The 19,103-nt window shown below is 32.5% G+C and overlaps 2 protein-coding genes across 5 annotated transcripts in view; one reads left to right on the top strand and one right to left on the bottom strand.

The window, feature by feature from the left end:
* The window catches only part of LOC148283572 (DNA oxidative demethylase ALKBH2-like), a 232,741-nt gene that overhangs the window by 108,924 nt on the left and 104,714 nt on the right, over positions 1-19,103 (top strand). Inside the window, exon 1 of one of the 4 annotated variants that reach the window (XM_088243651.1) lies at positions 7,525-7,572. The exons of the other annotated variants lie outside the window; for them this stretch is intronic. The gene's annotated coding sequence lies outside the window, so the exon portion shown is untranslated. Of the gene's footprint in view, positions 1-7,524; positions 7,573-19,103 lie in introns of those variants that run through there. 4 annotated transcript variants of the gene reach the window in all.
* LOC148283574 (uncharacterized) overlaps positions 1-19,103 on the bottom strand; it is a 184,788-nt gene that overhangs the window by 104,362 nt on the left and 61,323 nt on the right. The window lies entirely within an intron of this gene.

The raw sequence follows: 19,103 nt of genomic DNA, 5'->3' as shown, positions 1-19,103 counted from the left end.
ATTATTTTTTTTTTTTAAATTTTCTTACATTTTCAAGAAACTTTGCTGTACAATTTAATGCTCTATTTTTTACCGCGCGCAAGAAATCATTTTTTTAATCCAATTTCCCGTAGGACTGAAGTTCCTCATTGTCTTTAAAGGCAAATTGGATTTTCTATACGAAAATGTGTATATGTATATAACAATTTTAAGTACCTTCGTCGGTAACCTGTAATTAAACATGATTTATTTTTTTTCCTTAGTGAATATAATTTTTTCCATACAGAAGATTCGATTTTACTCTATAGTCAATTTAGGATAATTCTGTTAACTTATCTTTGTGATCGGGGCCCAGGAGATATTTTTGTCCTATTGTCTTTAGCGTCTAAAGACATCAAGGGATATGACTTGTTATCCACGCTGTGAACGGACGCCACAATTTCTGTTTGAAGGTCCTTTGAACCGTTAGTTGAATAATAATATCCGAACAGCAGTTAATGCGGTAGTTACTTTAAGGAAAACAAAACAAAAACGCTGCTGTTGAAAATTGCTGCTTTAGTTACACGGTAACAAAAAAATCTTCATAAATACTTTCCAGTTTTTCAAATATTTTTTTACCATTACGTTCTTATAATTTCCCAAATATTTCAATTTTGGTGGCCATTTTCAACGAGTTGTAAATAACTCACTGATAGAAAATAGAAATCAAGTTGGGGTAGAGTGGGGCAACCTCTGATCTCTGATCTGTGAGTCCGCAACACTAGCCACGGGACCACAACCCGATTCGAAGATTTTCAGTTTTTTATATGTATATTTTTGCTATGTAGTTTTTCGTCGGCCTCGTGGTGTAATGGTCAGCGCGTTTGCCTACCATGCAAGAGGTCTCGGGTTCGATTTCCGACATGGTTGATGTGCAATATTTATTTAATAGGATGGTTTTATACTAGAATATTTCATAGTCCCTGGACTGGTACCTGGAGCGTAAGACTAATCATCTAACCTTCAACTTTGAAGTGGTATTAATGCATTTAGAATATTACTTACCTTATGAAAGGATTGTTCAATAAAATGTCTGTAACAGGCGCACGGAGCATGACAGAAAAGGCATTTTATCGTTTTCTTACGTAAGTTCCTGCATTTATTTCTCATTAGATTTTTAAATGTTCAATTTAAGATTTCAATTACACCTTAGATATTTTAAAACAGAATTAACAGTTCTTTGTAATATTGCTCGTGTTGAAATGTTGAAATGTCGGCCTCGTGGTGTAATCGTCAGCGCGTTAGCCTACAAAGCAAGAGGTCTCGGGTTCGATTCCCGACATGGTTGATATGAAATATTTATTTAAAAGAGTTTTTTCACACTAGAATATTTCATAGTCCCTAAACTGGTACCTAAAGCGTAAGACTGATCATCTTACCTTCATGCAACAAAAATATTCAAGATACGCTGCGATTAGTTACTATTAATTGATGCGAAGTGATGTTTCTATTACCACCCTTACCCCTTCAATATAACAATAAAATAAAATAAGATTTATTTGATTGTATGTAAAAAATGCATCATGATGATTCACAAGAACTTGAAATCAAACCGTAAGCTTCATGGTTCCTGTTGAAATATTACCAAGAAAACATTAATTTATCACGTTAAGAGGTTACAACGTCAAAAGAACAGTACAACCGTTTAAAAATTGCAGATGTAAGCTTAATTTCGAATCACGACCCTTTGACGCCGACGTGCGGTGATTTACACTCGAGAAATCGTAGAACATCAAATTATTTGATTAAATATATAAAACGACTCCATACAAAATGAAAAAAAAAGCACGTGGTAACACGTAATTAATTTTTCGTATTTTTTCTTATTATTTACGATATGCACTAATAAAGGAAACATGTATATGAATAAATCTTGAAATGCAACTCATTTTAATAAATATTATATTTGCATATTACCACTCGCAGATTTGTCTATGTCTACCGGTTCCGAATGAGAGGTTCAGGTCCAATCGCTGGTTTCCAGACTAAGAAAACTGTTTCATGTATTATGCTTACCTAGAAACATTTTGGACATGGCACTCTCAGAACTATATATTTTGCTATTTTCCAGTCAGTGGTAACCTATGGTATAGTGGGCTGGGGAGGTTGCACTGCGTCTATCACAAACCTCCTAATAAACGTACAAAATTTAATTCCAAGAGTGATGCTGCCTTGTCTCTGCACTTTCGCATCTGAGACATTGTTCCAATTCATGAAGGTACTGAACATTAGACAAAAAAAAAAAAAGTCATTGACATATTTCTGGTCATGCGGCTACAAGAGTAGATCCCAGCAGAATGCTCGTACGAGGTTTTCCTGTAATTTAAATAGTTCAATTATAAAAACACGTACGACCTTTGCTCAGAGGAATTTCTCTTTTTTGGCCCCAAGAGTATTCAATGTCCCGGATGAACATATTAAGTTCTCCGAAACGAAAGCCATTTTCAGGAGTTTGGATTTGATTTAAGGGCAGAGACCGTTGCAGGAGACTGCTGCGAGATATTGCATATATTTATATACTATTAATCGTTTTGTCCAGATTATGTAATAATATTTAAATTATTTTTTTTTGCAATTATTTAATTATGCATACGCTTCCACTTTCCGTTGTGTTGTATCTCAACTCAACACAGGGCCCTTGGCCTCATAGAGTTTGGGATACGTTATTATTGTTTTTTTTTTTGTAATATGAATGAATTTTTATCAATGAATAAAAAAAATAAAAATTCGGGGTTTAGGCTTTTTTATATTGAAATCTGATGACGCAAATTAAGAAGCAGCCGATCGATTAACGATGCAATTATTTTCGTAACTATACAAGAAGGGAAATGTGTCATAAATTCAATAGGTAATTGATTCGAAGGATTTCTTTAAATTCTTGTATCTATTGTCTCATAATTTTATAATTGTATCCGGCATGGAGAAGGGAAATCCATCGTTGACATCAATATCACGGTTCACGGTATTGTTTGGTTAAGAAAATACTGAATAAAATAATTTGAATTCGTCTTTAATCTGTGGGGTTCATAGTCCAAGATTGATGACACAAACGCGTGCTAAATCGTTTCACCTGAAATACAGAGCGACGGCCGATGAAGCGAGTCATTATTTTATATTGGATTCAATACAACATATTCTGCAAGTCTAACAGTGTTGCACATAACGACGAGGGCAACGTCCTGCAGTATATGAAGATCGTTCCTACCATGGAGATATGAAGAACGAAGAAACGCGGCCTACAAAGAGACCACAGGGCATGGAAACGCCCAGTCAGCCCAACAAGTCGGCTCAACGCAGTCACTAGTTTCAGCATGTAGGTCAAGTGCAACCTCTCTTCAACCCCTCATCGCCATTACTCTCGCATTATACGAGTGTTATAATATCCATGCCTACACTTTTTAATATTTCTTCGAAAAAATTGCAGAAAAATTGGTGAGATTGTCTGATAAATATGTCAAAAATCATTTGAGTCCAAATTTTTGTAAACAAGAACTGGATTCAACCCCCTAGGGAGCTGTTAACATTTACGTATCACGACAAAGATGAAGAACATTTTTTAAGATTGAATTATTTCACCAACATACCTAGTATATTGATAAAAAAATTCACTCAGATAAATCTCACTCGCATCAATAAAGGTTTAAGCTCTTTAACTTCACAAAGATATGGAATAATTGGCGGAATACTCATGTTTACATGTAGAAAAAATGGTGAATATTACGCAGCGTGTAAAGTGGCCACTTAAAACAGCCAATGACAGGTCATAAGCCCTGTAGATACCTAGACTTCTATATTATCTTCTCCAAAATGTTTTTCATCTCTGTCGTGATATGTTGATATGTATGTATATCTTATTATCAACATATCACTACAAAGATGGAGAATATTTTAGAAAAGGGAATATGGAAGTCTAAGCATTTACATGCCTTATGACCTGTCATTGACGAGTTTGAGTGAACATTTTACAAGCTTAGTAATATTCACCATTATGTTTATACATCCATATTTCTTAAATTCATCCAACTGTTGATTTTTGTGAAGTTGAAGAGCTGAAACTTTGTGTAAAATGGCCACTAAAACCCGCTAATGTCAAGTCACAGCCCCTGTAAATACTTAGACATCCATATCTCTTCTCTAAAATAATCTCTGTCCCTGTTGTAATATGTTAACCCTAGGGGGTTAAATCCAGTCCATGTCTGCGAACATTTGGACAATCTAAAAATATTGTCGATATTATGTTTTTTGTTTATATTTTTTATTATTTTGTATATTTTTACGAAAACGAAAGTTTTAAGCGTTAGTAAGGCCTTTATTCATAAAATACAGAAGAAAGTATGTAAATTATTGTAATATAAAACGTATTTTTAAAATTTTATTGTGTATTTTGTGTGTACTATATGTGGGTGCCATAGTGATATCTTATTCCTTGAAACGTCCATTTTCATTGTCCATAATAAAGCTTATGAATAATAACATAAAGTAACACAAGGTTCATAAGGCCCTACTTATAAATCTGGTATAAAGTTACGCCTAGGCTTGGAGATAGAATCAGAATGCAAATACCATCCTTATGCTACCACTATAATAAGGATGGTATTGACATCCGTATTCTACCACTTACTTATACCTGGGCGTAACTTTATGCCAAGTTTATTTATTTTATTGGGTAAACAAACAGTATGTACACAAATGTTGAAAATTTCTTTGTATGTTAGTGAAGGACACTAATGCACACGTCAAAAAAATTGTTTGTTGAAAAGAAACGAAATGAAAAAATATGTACATAATAATAAAGTTAAATATCTGCTTCTCTCAAAATTTCTATGATTTTTGACCGAAATTTACATACATTGTCACAAAAAATATCAGCCGCCCCAAATCTATTATTGTATTAAACGCATATTAGGCCAGTCATATTCTACATTAAAATTGCAAAACGCGATGTAAACTATTGAGGAGGATATTTTTATCTAAAGAAGAATTTATTGTTATCAAAAACATTTTTCACTTTGTGGTATGACATTTTACACTTATTTGTTTATAAATTTGTATAAACCACTTAATTTTTTTAAATAGCAACGCGTGTAATTATAAGTTAGATAAATTCCTGACGATTAGGTAGTAACCTCGAAACCGGTCGAAGTGTAATTAAAAAAAATTAAGTGGTTTATACAAATTTATAAACAAATAAGTGTAAATAAGAATTGTTTCAAAAGGATGATCAACCGGGACCCTCAAAAAAGAGTAAAGTTTATTTTTTTGTAACATTATAATTATTTTGTTTAAACGTGTGTCAATAAATGACAATAGACTTAACAATTTTTTTTTTTTTTCACATAATGCACACAATTTCATGTTAGGTAAGGCTCATATTTTAAAACTTGTATTGTTGCAATTTTTGTTTTTTACTATTACAAGATAATTATAAGGTTTATAGACTCTGTTTTGCGCTTAAATGAAAGGTAATTAAATTTGCTAAAACTTAATTAACCACAATTTTCTATAAGCGTGAGCGGTTATGCCGATATTCAGCTGAAAACATAAACAGAACTCAAAATTGTAACATTTCTGAAAACCAAGTAAATTTTTCAAGCATCACATCTCAAAAACTATAAGACATACGAAGTTGTGGGTTAGCTTTAATTGTTTCCGATTTAATAAACTTTCAAAATGACATTAGAACTAATGTCAAAAGCCAGTATTTGAATCGAACTGCAAAAACTGAAAAAAGTACGAAAATTTTGCAGTTTTTCGCGTATTACGTAGGTAGCACAACTTTTTTTTGCTTGCAAAACGTAGTTTCACAATCCCCTAAGGGGTCCAAAAAACATAACAAAAAAGCAGCTTTACATCGCGTTTTGCGATTTCAGGTGTTTTTTTTTGTAACATTTTACTGGCCTATATTCTAGGTATTGCAGATTGTTTCGAATAGTTTGTTAACGCCTTTTCTGTGTAAAACGGAAGATTTTGTCTTGTCGGTCTAGATGGCACACGGAATGGAAGTCTTTCAAGACGGTTAGGAGAATCCATTTTATTATTTATTAATTTGTATAAAAATAGCTGGTCTAACATTGTTCTTCTATTTTTTAGAGAGTTTATTCCATGGTTCTGCATACTTTCAGCATGGTTAGTTTTTTAAATATATTTTTCTTATATGGTAGTTGCTTTATTATTTACCTTGCTTATAATATACAAGGTTTATATTTCAAAAGATAATTTTTTTGCAATTATGTTTCTTTAAATTTATCGAAACTGTTAGGATCACGAGGGATATACTTATGTGGACCAATCGGGAACTTCTCAGCATTTGCTCATGTGGAGAGGAAACCACTTAAAACTCTTCAGGAGAAGCCGGCCTGTTGGCAGTAGTGAACATGCTTTCTGTTCCACTAGAGGAGTGTTCGGTATTTTTATTTATTTATTTTATTTTATTCAGAAAACATACAGTCATACATAATAAGTATTAAAAACAACAATTTTTTAACATAAAAAGACCAATTAAGTTTTCATAAATTATGCAAAAGATATAAACATTAAATGACAAAAAAAAGAAAAAAATAAGAATTTCAAGTGAGAAAAGAATAATTATTAACATTTTCGTTTTCCATGGACGTAATGAATTAAAATAAATAAAAATACCGAATGTACACTCCGAACCATCCACGCACACACATGAACGTACATATAAAACATACACAAACATATACATTACATCATTACATGCGGCACATATATAGCATAAATCACCCAAGATGCACATTCAGCAACTATCCCAAATAATCGATAATTTTGTTTAAATTATTATGAAAATAAAACGTTGTTATCAGTGTTACACAATTTCCTTCTTTTACAAGAACACAACTATAGTTTCGGGAGAGCACTCCTCCCATTGACGGGTGATATAAAACTAATATAATAAACACAGAAAATTGTTCACAATGTCATCGAATCTAAACAAAAAATAAACAGATTAATCAGTGAAACTTAGAGCAGGGGGTTTTTTTTCCTTATTTAAGGTGTTGGCATATGAATGGATGGTCTTAAGTACAGATACGAAAACATGGACAGAACATTAAGTCGAATTTATTTCTTAAAATTTATTCCCCACTCTGGTTTACTTTACTTTACTCTTACTTACTTACTTTTACTCTTACTTTTCTTTTACTTTATCAAATAATTTTGTTCCCTGCTTTGGTTTATTTTACCAACTGCCTGCACTATATTGACCGTGTATGATTCTAACTCTCGTGTGAGTAGCATGGTTAGTTTACGAGTAAGGCTCTTGGTGTTTTTGATTTACGGCACCCCTGGATACGACGCGGCGCTACGATGACGTGACGTGGCTCCGGGGTATGACTGCAACGTATGTAATGCAGGCGTAACAATGAGGTTCGTTCTGTAATACGTAATATCTCTTGTTCCAGCGTCCGATTACCCCGACCGGCATGAGAACAAGACAGCTAAACGCGCGCGATCAGCTGTTCGCTATGCCGCACCGCGCCGCAGAAAACTTAAGAGTGGAGTCAGCATAATGTGCTAACTATTTATGTCATGGTAGGGCTTATGAGCATAAATTCAAAAAACAATTCAACAGGAGAGCCAAAGCAATGCTTGAAAAATATATTTTTTTTAAAGTAAAAAAAAGTATTTGTGTTTTTATGATTTGATGTTTTTTGTTGATATTTCTTGATAAAACTACGTAGTTAATGATTATGATAAAATTATAAATAAACTTATCAATGAAACTTCTTGGTTAAGTTTTACTTTTTATTATTTTGACCAACGAGCGCTTTGCACTAGTCTTGAAGATGCCTACTCAGGCGAAAGCGCTCGTTGGTCAAAATAATAAAAAGTAAAACTAAACCAAGAAGTTTCATTGATAAGTTTATTTATAATTTTATCATAATCATTTTTATGATTTACCAAAATATTTCAATTTGGGGTGCCAGTTTTAACGAGTTGTAAATAACTCACTATTAGAAAATGGGAACCAAGTTGTGGCAGAGTAGAGTGCGAACCTTGGACATCTGATCCGTGAGCCCGCGACTCTAGCCACGAGACCACAACCCGTTTCAAAACATTATGCACAAACCGTTGTAACTTATAACAATAAGCACAAGCTTATAATTATGTTTTCAAACTTGCATTTGGCTCTTCAGTAAAACTGTTTTTTCGTAATCATCATCATCGTCATCATTCCCTTTCCGCACCTAATGATGCATAGGGCACTGCATTGGTACACCAATCGCAGCGTGTCTTGATCATTTTTGTTACATGAAGGTAAGATGATCAGTCTTACGCTTCAGGTACCAGTCCAGGGACTATGAAATATTCTAGTGTAAAAACACCCTTTTAAATAAATATTTCACATCAACCATGTCGGGAATCGAACCCGAGACCTCTTGAATGGCAGGCTTACGCGCTAGCCACGAGGCCGTATTTTGTAATTATACTCACAAATCCTCCCGCCATATTTATTTATTATTATTTGGGTACATAGGTGTAGGATTTTATGCTTGATGAAAACATGGGAGCTCCTACCCAGTTGTAGGTTGTAGGAGCAATGAAATGAAATTATAAACCCCATTTGCATAATTAAGGTATTAAATAGTTGACATATTGAAGCTAGATTACCTATCATTGTGTGTATTCAGTACATCTACAAAGATTTGAAAAAACTCAAAAAACATTTTTTTTTTAACTTGGGTCTTAAAAAGTGACTTTTCAGACCTTATTCGAACCGCATATGGTCTCATTCACTCACAGAAATATGATTTAACGTGAGAATGAGTGAGATAGAAGTATCCCGAACGGAATATCAGTAGTGGTTTGTTTATAAGGTATTCTTTGCACCACTTTCGCAGGTACAATGTACAATTAAACTGCAAAGGCATTGTTCCTTTTTAGCGCTACAAATTCGTGTGACCGTCCATCGTATTTATTTTTTATTTTATTATTTATTTATATTTTTTTCATTTTAAACTATAATTAATCATTTAAAAAATGTGACCTCACTGGGGTTACCCGTGCCGAGGACACTTTTTTTTTTTTTTTTTTTTTATTTGAAAATTTATTTATAAACCCTTACGGATTATAACATTCATTTTACATAAAATAATACATAAATTTTTCATTTATACTCTGTTGTTTAAAATAATATTTTTTACATCTTTTGTAAAGTTTGTCTGAGTCTTTTGTTTAGTTTTGTCTGGTAGTTTATTGTATAATTTCAGTCCCTGGTTCATTAGTCTTGATTGTCCTTGTCTTGTTTTAAAAAGTTGTATATGGTATTTGTCTGATATTCTCGTATTATGTCCATGTTGACTACAATTTTTTATTAGTTTTAGTTCTTCGTCTACAATTACATTAGTGGCTAATTTATGGATAAATTTTAATGATTCTAGTTGAAAGAGTTCAGTTATATTTAATTGCTTAGTTTGTTTAAAAAGTTCTCTAGTTGCAGTTAAATAGGGAAGGTCATATACTAACTTTAATATTTTATTTTGTTGTCTTTGTAGTCTGTTTATGTCATTTTGATATCCTGCTCCCCATAATAGTTGCGTATAACATATTTTAGTTTTTACATAGGCTTCATACATTAGAATTTTTTCCGTTTTTGGAACAAAGTTTTTGATTTTTAAAAAAAGACTCGATAATGTCGCCACTTTGCTAATTAAATTGTTGATATGAATTGTCCATGTTAATTGTCTGTCTATTGTTGGTCCTAAGTATTTAACATGTTCAATTTCAGTAAGTCGTTCATTATTTATGTTAATTATACTATTTTTTTAAAAGATTTTTACATTGAGAATAAACAAAGAAGACTAACTTAATAAACAGAGATAATTAACAAAATGTTCAGACAGTTTTAAACACTAGGTATTTAAGTTTTAATTTTAAATTTTATTTATTAGGGATATCAACAGTAATACATGTTAAAAAAATATAACAAATAAACATCCAGAGAATAAAACCAATGACAGATATCCGCAGAAATACATGAAATACTCGTACAATAAATGTTTGTGTGAGTGTAAGTGTAAGTGTGTGAGAGGGTGGGTGAATAGGTGTTATAATGGAATAAGGGTGGACATGTGTGTAAATATCATTGCACAAGTGTCAAAAATATTTTTAATATTAAGAATTAGATATAAAAAAAGGTTTGAAAATAGAAACTTCTAAGTATAAGACAAAAATATGATAAAATTAATGTATGTACATCTATATTATTTATATTACAAAACGCACAATGAAAGAATAAAATATTATTAGCATATTGGTACAAAAAAATAATAGGCTCTCGTGTCCAAATTTGTATCATCATTCCATGACTGCTCTTTAGTCGGATATTATAATATTCACAAACAGTCTGCAGCCCTTTCTGTTAGCTGCCAGCTCCTGTGCGACCTCCCAAGTCAAAATAAAAAATGCACAATAGTAAAATTTAACCAACAAGAAACGACACACACGACAATAAAGACTAAAAAATATAAGATTACCAATGTGGTAAATAAAAGAAAATCAAAACTCCTTTTCAAAAGGTGTAAACTGTGAAATGAATTTCCTGATTGTGTTAATATAAGCTGGTATAAACTCATTTCAAAAAAACTATTTCGGCCGCGTTCATTCTGCTTTCATTTTCCTTTGCCAGTTTTATGTTTCACTTCCACACATAAGTGTTGGGACTAAAACTTCGCTGTGCATGTATGAATAGTTAAATCAATAAAAAAATAAAAAAATAAAAAAATAAAAAAAACTCATGGTCACCCTACGATTCGCCTTCCATTCATGGAGTGGAGAAGTGCTAACGCATGACGACCATTGTTTATGATTCGCATAATTTAAGCAGCCGGAATGAAAAAACACCAACAACAGTCAGGGCTCTGAATGGAAAAACAATAATATCTGCCTACGTTCGGTTTAAGTAGCCCGAAAAGAAACGTCACTTTTCTTAGAAACCTTAGTTTTCAAGACGATCCTGAATTACATTAAAATACACGTCCGCTTATTATGTTAACCTATTTCGCCATCCGATTTGTACATACATATTATTACATTTTTACTATGTGATATAATAATCGTTTAATTTTTTATTTATTCGTTACTTTTCATTGTTCGTTTCGTTGCGTTTGAGAGAATTTAAAATATTTAAGTTTTACGTCTTAAAAATAATAAATAAATAAATAAACAAATTAAATGGATTAATTTTATTTGCGGAGGAGTTTCGTGGAAGAAAATACGAGTTATTTTTTCTTTTTTACGGTTCCATGAATCTTTTACAAAATTACAATAAAACCAGTAATTTTTTTTATTTTTTATGTTAAAAAAAAAGCAAAAACATCTAAAGAAGCAAACAATAGTAAAAAGGTAGTATTTATAAAAAAAAAATATATATAAAAAAAGAATACATCTGTAAAAATCATAAATATTTACCTATATAAACAAAGGTAAATTTATGAAAATCATCATCATCAGTGGCGCCACAGCTCGTTGTGGGCTCTGACCTCCTCCAGAATTTAATTGCTCCAGAATGAAAGAAAATAGCAGTTTTAAAAAAGAGGAAGAGAATAAAAAAATAAAAAAGTGCTTTAAAAGGAAAGTGAAAAAATTAACATCATGGTATATATTAATATGACACTTCATGCCTTGATGCCCAAAATCCCCTGACTCTGTCAAACCAAATCATTGAAAGGGTCGAGAGTTTTAAATACCTGGGAGTATATTATGTTACGGAAAATAGTCCTTTCAAAATAAACTGGGAGTGCGGCTAGGAATAGCAGTCGCCATATTCAACAGTATGAAGGGTGTCTCGAGATCGGATATTTACTGAAAACCAAATGCCTCCTATATAACGCGTGCAAAACACATATTCTTCTCTATGGAAGCGAATCGTGGCACTTCACTAGGCCCCAAACCGAAAAATACTGAGTTTTGTGCCAGTCAGTATTATTTTAGTATTACGAAAAATCTAGTAAAAAGAAATAAATGGGAAGGAATAATAAGGAATGTAAGAAAATAATCTGAAAGGAATCCATAAAAAGTTAATGTTGTTTGTAAACATTCAAAAACAATCTTTTTTTAAACACAAAAAAACAACATTTTTTGTACATGCATTCTCTTTAAATGCAACCCTGGTAGGTCGATAAAAAAAGATTCGTGAATATTTTAATACATATGAACACGCGCAGAACAAAGATTTACATTTCGCATAAAACCACACGCAAATCGGTTAAGACGTTTAGGAGGAGTTCAGTGGCATCACGCATATAGAAGAATTATATATTTAAAAATAAGTTAATATTTTACGTACGGTATAACATTCACCATAGTCGTTTGAACATACGTATTTTTTCGTTGATTTTTCTGAAATAAAGAGCTGAAACCCATTGACAGTATTAGTTTGAGATATATACAAATAATTACTACCGCATAAAAACGCCTGAAAATTGTTTAAAATCTTAAAAAATTGAAATCCTCAAATATTTTTAACATCACTATAGCTTCAAACGGAAAATAATTTGATTTTGGAAGAAATGGACATGTGTGCGTGTTTACTTTTCTCACTTGTGAAATAATATAATCCCATTATGAACACAGAAAGTTACACGAAAATGTAAAAGCTTTCTGTGAATTTTCCACGGTATTATTTTGACTTTTGACACGTGAACACAAAATCGGCATCGGCTTTCCATTAAAAGTAGAGGGATTCATGAAAAACACCGAGTCTGGAGTCGCTTCGCTTTCAAAACAAAGTTGTAGACTATTCGCAAACTACGTATGATATCAAAAGTTTATATCAAAAGTTATCCCCACAAATCAATCATCTAAATCGCACTCCTTTTACAAGCACTTTATTTACTAATGAAATCATATTATCTGTTTATATCAGTGATGGGTAACCTATGACACCCGTGTGAAAGAAAGAAGTGACACGCCAAGACATTTTGGGTGACACGGATCGTTTACGAACGATATTCGCCAAAGAACGAGAACGAGCGATGTGCTTTATTCATTAAGGCTGTAATCTCATAAAACGTACGAAAAACGATGAAACGATGTTTCTTCAAAATTGCGCTATTGAAAAAAAAAGTAAATATGCATTAGATAAAAGCAATCATCTTTTAAGGTATTTCAGTTAAAAAATATACTTGAAAGATTTATATAACTAAAATATATTGGCTTTTCGACTAAAATGTAGACCAAATTTTGGTACATTGATACTTATTTAATTTCTATAACATATTTGTCTCTTTCATTTACTTAGGCTGAAAAAAAAGAATTTTACTGTGTCGACACGTTTTGCTTTTTTCAAAAATAGTTTCCATGTTGTACCATACGTCCGAAGACGGCAGATAAAATTAAGCGATTTTAAGGGTTTTTGGATTGTCCAAACTCCTTTAAAAGACAATTTATCAACATCAAAAAAACTATAGAGACACGCCACAGATGGATATTTATAGTGTGTAAAAAAGCATTGCTTTAGTGGAGGAAATTCGGAAACACGTTTGCATGAAGAAAAGTTAGACCGCGTATCCTCTTGATATTCCTAGATTTAACATTTTTCAGAATTTCAGATTTTTCAGAATTTGACACGCCGAGTTGAAAGGTTACCCATTACTGGTTTTTATATTTGTATAAACCACTTTCATTTTCAGTTATACGACGATCAGTTTCAAAGGTACTACCTTATCGTCAGCGCTTATCATAATTATCATACTCGTAGTATATCCCTTATTTGCACACGGTAGTGCATTACATTAATAAATTTATTCGTGGTTTTTATCTGAGAGTAGCCATTGAGTCCAAAACGCTCGTTCAGGGTTCTGGTTCATTTTTCGGCTTAAAACTGAATTTCGTATTCGCCTGGACACAGATCAACAATAAACAATACAGAAAACTCGAATCGCAAGTTGTTGTTTCTGCAACTAAGTATGATTATTTATTGTATTCCATTAACTATTATGGTTAATTATCAATGTTTTGCTGAATATATTTTTATTAATGCAGTAATTATTCGAGCCTTGACTTAGATGATATAATTAGTTTTTAAATCTGTGTGTGAGATCTCATTTGGTATACCCGCTAGCGATTTCTACCTCAGTGTCATAGCAACTAATTGCGATTTTATCTTTTATTGTAAAAGGGCAACGTATTGGGATTTCAGGTGGGATGACCTGACAACTTATCAGTCAAATCATTGGATGATTGATGCCTAAATGGCTAGCTGTCAAGGAGATATTTCATGAGTCAAATTTTTTTTCAAAAGGATAATGTTGGTTAATTGATACGATATCGCGTTTGTTCTCAATTAAACGGAAATATCTTCAATATGTTTGTAAACATATTAATTATTTAGTAAGTACAGCGAGGAAACGAATCTTTATCTTTATAACACTGCGTAATAGATTGTTCATTGTAAATCCTAAAAGTATATCCAATTTATTCAAAATTGTAAATTCAATATGGGATTGCCCTGAACTATTATCTCTCATCAACTTCAGGGTGCCTGGAAGAATGACTAGACAGGTGCCACGGTTTTGTAGCAACAATTTACGGACAGTGTATACTTGTAATGCCGTATTAAATAGACTTCATGAACTCGGCAATAGTTATTCCCACGTATCTGATATATTTAGTGTAGGGTATTGTTCCTATAGAACAAACCTTTTTAACTTTTTCAAAGATGGTGAATGGTAATTGTATTTATTTATTCATGCATTTCAGAATATATACAGTTTTTTGTTCACTTTGCCCAGCTGTATGAAACAGTACTTATGATTTTATTGTTGTATTACTGTAGTGTTTTATTATTTAAACTTTCTACTGAATATGAAGTATAATTTTTAGGTTATTTTTTTAATATAAATCTTGTATAGTTTTTAGGTTTAATTTTTTTTTAGAAATCTTGGGTATAAGGAAATTTATGTTTTAAAAAAAATATTTATATTAAAACAAATATGTTAGTATTATAAATGTTTGTAAAAGGCAGATTTGCCGTTTATGTTAATAAAATAAAATAAAATAAAAAATGGTTTGTGCAACTCCGTTTTGGCCTACGGTTGTATTTGTTGGGGGGGAGCTGCCGAGATTATACTTGATCCCTTGATTAAGTTACTGTCGTGGCTTATCTAAGCAGGTAACCATGTCTAATCTTTTGTGAACCTGTAAACTAAATTTACGCCAAGCAATACTGCCGGGCAAAGTGGAAACCGTCGACGAGTTGACAGACGAAATTAAAAAATGGCGAACGTACAAAAACATGAGCGGTTTCGCTGACGCTGGGGGAAATAAAACTTGGGAAGACTCCTATGAAATCCAAATGGAACCGAAATCGTAAGTGAAATAGTTTTTATATCGCCAAGCTAATTTACACCTTGCACGACAACTGATTAGGCTGTTTATTTTCAAACATGGTTTCTTTTTGTTGATCAACCCACCTAGTTTAATAATGCCATAACTTTCATTTCCTTTTTTTACTTAAACAATAAATCACTATGGATAATTATTATGCATAATAGTACTCACTTTTATGAGCAAGATTTATCTCACCCTGTTTAAAGTAGGTCTCGAAACTTTCGTTCGTTTAATTATTAAAGGGCAAACATCCCTGTTGCAGTCAATAAATTGCAAGCTTTACTCAGTCCAAGTTGAATCTACAACCATACAGATAAAATGGAATTTCCTACGTCAATCGACAGATTGCATGACCTATTTCAATAGGAAGATATAAATGTGTCTAATTTCTTTTTTATTTAATGAAAATAATACACAATTTTATCATAGCACAATTTTTTTATTTTTTTTATGTCGAGACTTGTTAGAAAATGCCGTGTTCAGTCGGGACTCTTCTATATATAAATCAAAAATATTTATAAACATATTAAACAATACAGAAAATAATCAAAACAATTTACAAAATATATATATATATGTTTTTAATATATAAATAATAAAAAAATATACATATCGAGAAATGGAATGCAGAAAAGGTATTTAATAATACCAGGCAATATGTAGTTGATAATTTATAGTAATTTTTTAATTCATTCGGTAATTAATTAATAGTAAAAATAAATACAAAATAATACAGTAAAGTAATAATAGTAACACATCTATAGAGTCGAATATGTAATTTGATAAACATAATAATTAATTATTTTATTTTATTTTATAATTTTATTCTTCGATTAGCAATAGTTAAAATATATATATTAACAAATTATTAAGCATCACTTTTAAGTTTATTCAAAGTTGATATACATACATTATACGTATATGAATAATAATGAAGACAGCATCGATATTATTTATTTATTCCCAAAGCAATCTTATACAGTGGTATCTACACCTCGATAAAATCCAATTATGGATCTTCATCTTAAATAAAGACGTTGTTTTGTAGAACTTAATATGTTCATCCAAGACGTTGAACACTCTTGGAGCTATATACGAAAAGTGTCTCCGAGCAAACATCGTACGTGTTCTCACTATCAAGTAGTTGAGGTTTTGCAAAAACCTCGTATGGGCATTCTGTTGGGACCTCCTTCCGTAGCCGCCTGATCAAAAAATTGTTAATACTTTCTTGATATAAATTTGTCGGATATCAAGTACCTTTAATAATTGAAATAATGGTTCAGTTGGGTAAGTCGGAGGACACTGAAACATAACTAAGAGTTAGCTTTTGCGTCTTGATTAGGGGGTTCTGGACAATTGTCGAGCAACCTCTCCAGCCAATTATGCCATAGGCAGTCACCGATTGGAAAAGCGCAAAGTAGACATTTTCGAGAGTGTCAACGTCCAGGATGTTTCTGAGTGAGCTAAGGACATGACACAGTTTTCTTAATCCAGATACCAGGGACTGAACCTGTGTCTCCCATCGCCCAATTATAAGAGGACAATTTCAATCAAATCTATTGGCAGCCTTCTCCTTGTATTCATTTGACTAATCTATTTTGGCGTTGAATTAAATAAAATTATAGTCTCATCAATTTTATATTCTAATTTATCATTCATTTCACTAATAAATCATGATAACTTATTTGGATAAATTAGTGTTTAATAAATATCAGAAATGTCATTCACATAAGTTTAATCAGGCAAACTAAGATTGTATCGTATTTGTATTGTAAAAATAAACTCTGTGAACGCCATTCTCGTGATCGCAGACTCGTAAAGTGGTATATATTTTTTATTTTATGGAATATCGTTGTTGATGACGGAGTTGACTTGACTGGTGGTTGCATTTTGAAGGGGGGTGTGAGAAACTGGATAAATGGATTTTTTAAACTTAACTTAAATCGTAGCATTTATTTAATGACTTATCTTGGATTTTTACACTCCCATTTCATTGCCTCACAGTACACAGATAAATTATAAACCGTACAACCATCCGAGCGAAAACCTTTTCAAATCTAGAGAAGGCCTTGACTTGAGACAAATCTTCATAAAAAAAGTCATGTTCAACATTCATAAAAATAGGAGCACTCAGGTGATTGAAGTCATGCGCACTCAACCAGAGTACAGCGAGAAACGATTTGGTGATTCCAATAACACGTACAGCAGTATTCCAAAAATCATTTGTTTATAATGGACCTAAACTAGATATCCTGACACCGTGTGTTTGGAAATCTTAAAAATCAACAGTATTAAAAATAAGAATCGGTTGACAGACATTGGAAGTAAGGAAATAGAAAATTTGTTAAGGATAGTAATCTAAATATTATGAGATTTCATTCAATCGTTTATTGATCTGTTTTTTTTTTATATTAGACGTAAACTGTACGTATTTTTTCTCGTTTGTGTAACTGTTTTACTCTTTCTTTAATATAATTTTTATTTATGGAAAACATATTCGGCAAACGTACTTAAAAGGTATTTTGCCGCAACACATCGGTTTTGAAGAACAGGTACTAGCCCATATAGGAACCGATTGCAACTTCATCATTATCATAATCATCATTCCATGTCCGCTCCCTAGTTGAAACATATGGTATCCGGAAAGAGCCACCATGTATCTCTGCCGGCTGCCAACTCTTTTGCGTCCACCCAAGCCAGGTTCTCATCCCGAAGTTCTGACATAAACTGCCGACGAACTGTCAGCAGTGGACGTCCAAGACTTCGAGAACCTGATGCCTTGTAAAGTGGGCAAGCGTCGTTAAGGCTCTTAGGAGGCATCCGCAGTATATGGCCTAGCCAACCGTATCGCCTCCGCTTGACGACAGTTGTTATCGGAGTTTGCTGCGTCCGTTATCTTATTACCTCATTCCTCACAAAATCAAACCACCGCACACCCAAGATTCGTCTAAGACACTTATTCTCAAAACTCAGAATTTTGCTATTTTGGGCACTAGTGAGGTGCCACGATTCGCATTCGTAGAGGAGAATAGGTGCAACTTCGGACATTCTAATATTTCTGCCGAACCTTTCATAGGTATATTGAGCCTATTCCTGGTACAAGCAATTTTTGTCAGAGTGTTTTTGTGCCATTTTGTCTAATATGTATGCATAAATAAATAAAGACGAAAACAAGACTGCACTTTACTCCCTAGGGCAGTGGTCGGCAAACTCATTAGTCAAAAGAGTCAAAGATCAGCGGTACAAAAATTAAGATTTCTTTGAAGCGCTTAATTTTTTTTGGTCTAAAACGTTTCCTCAAAGCCAACGGGCCTTATTATGTGAGTGGTAGAAGATTTGTGTATTCTCTCCCCTTTTCAACTAATAATTCTTATAATTTGCGATAATTGACCAATTCTGTTGTCAATCTTAATTACCAATTCCAAAATATTGAATTTCTTCGGGAGATGTCTTCGCACAAAGCGCTTCTTGGTGAATGATCCAACGATAAACTAGTATCTCGTGATGATAGAAACAGAACCTTCTCTCTTTTCGGCACACTTTTTGTCTTATCTGTTTTAAAACTATTTTATCGAGTGTTAGATGATGTTTTTCTGTCCATTTAATGACAGAGTTTGCAATATCCTCGTCACGCGTTTGACCTTTCAGTGGCAATAATCCTAACAGTTCTTCATTAGGACCAGTTGACAAAATAAGCGAAGAGGGGTTGTGTGAGCCGCACTCGAGAGGCT

The sequence above is a fragment of the Micrasema longulum genome, unplaced genomic scaffold, assembly GCF_059751315.1.
Source record: "Micrasema longulum isolate JH-2025_06_02 unplaced genomic scaffold, ASM5975131v1 h1tg000222l, whole genome shotgun sequence".
NCBI classification, from domain to species: Eukaryota; Metazoa; Arthropoda; class Insecta; order Trichoptera; family Brachycentridae; genus Micrasema; species Micrasema longulum.
The sequence above is the reverse complement of the archived record's forward strand: the minus strand, read 5'-3'. Positions and strand labels throughout refer to the sequence as shown.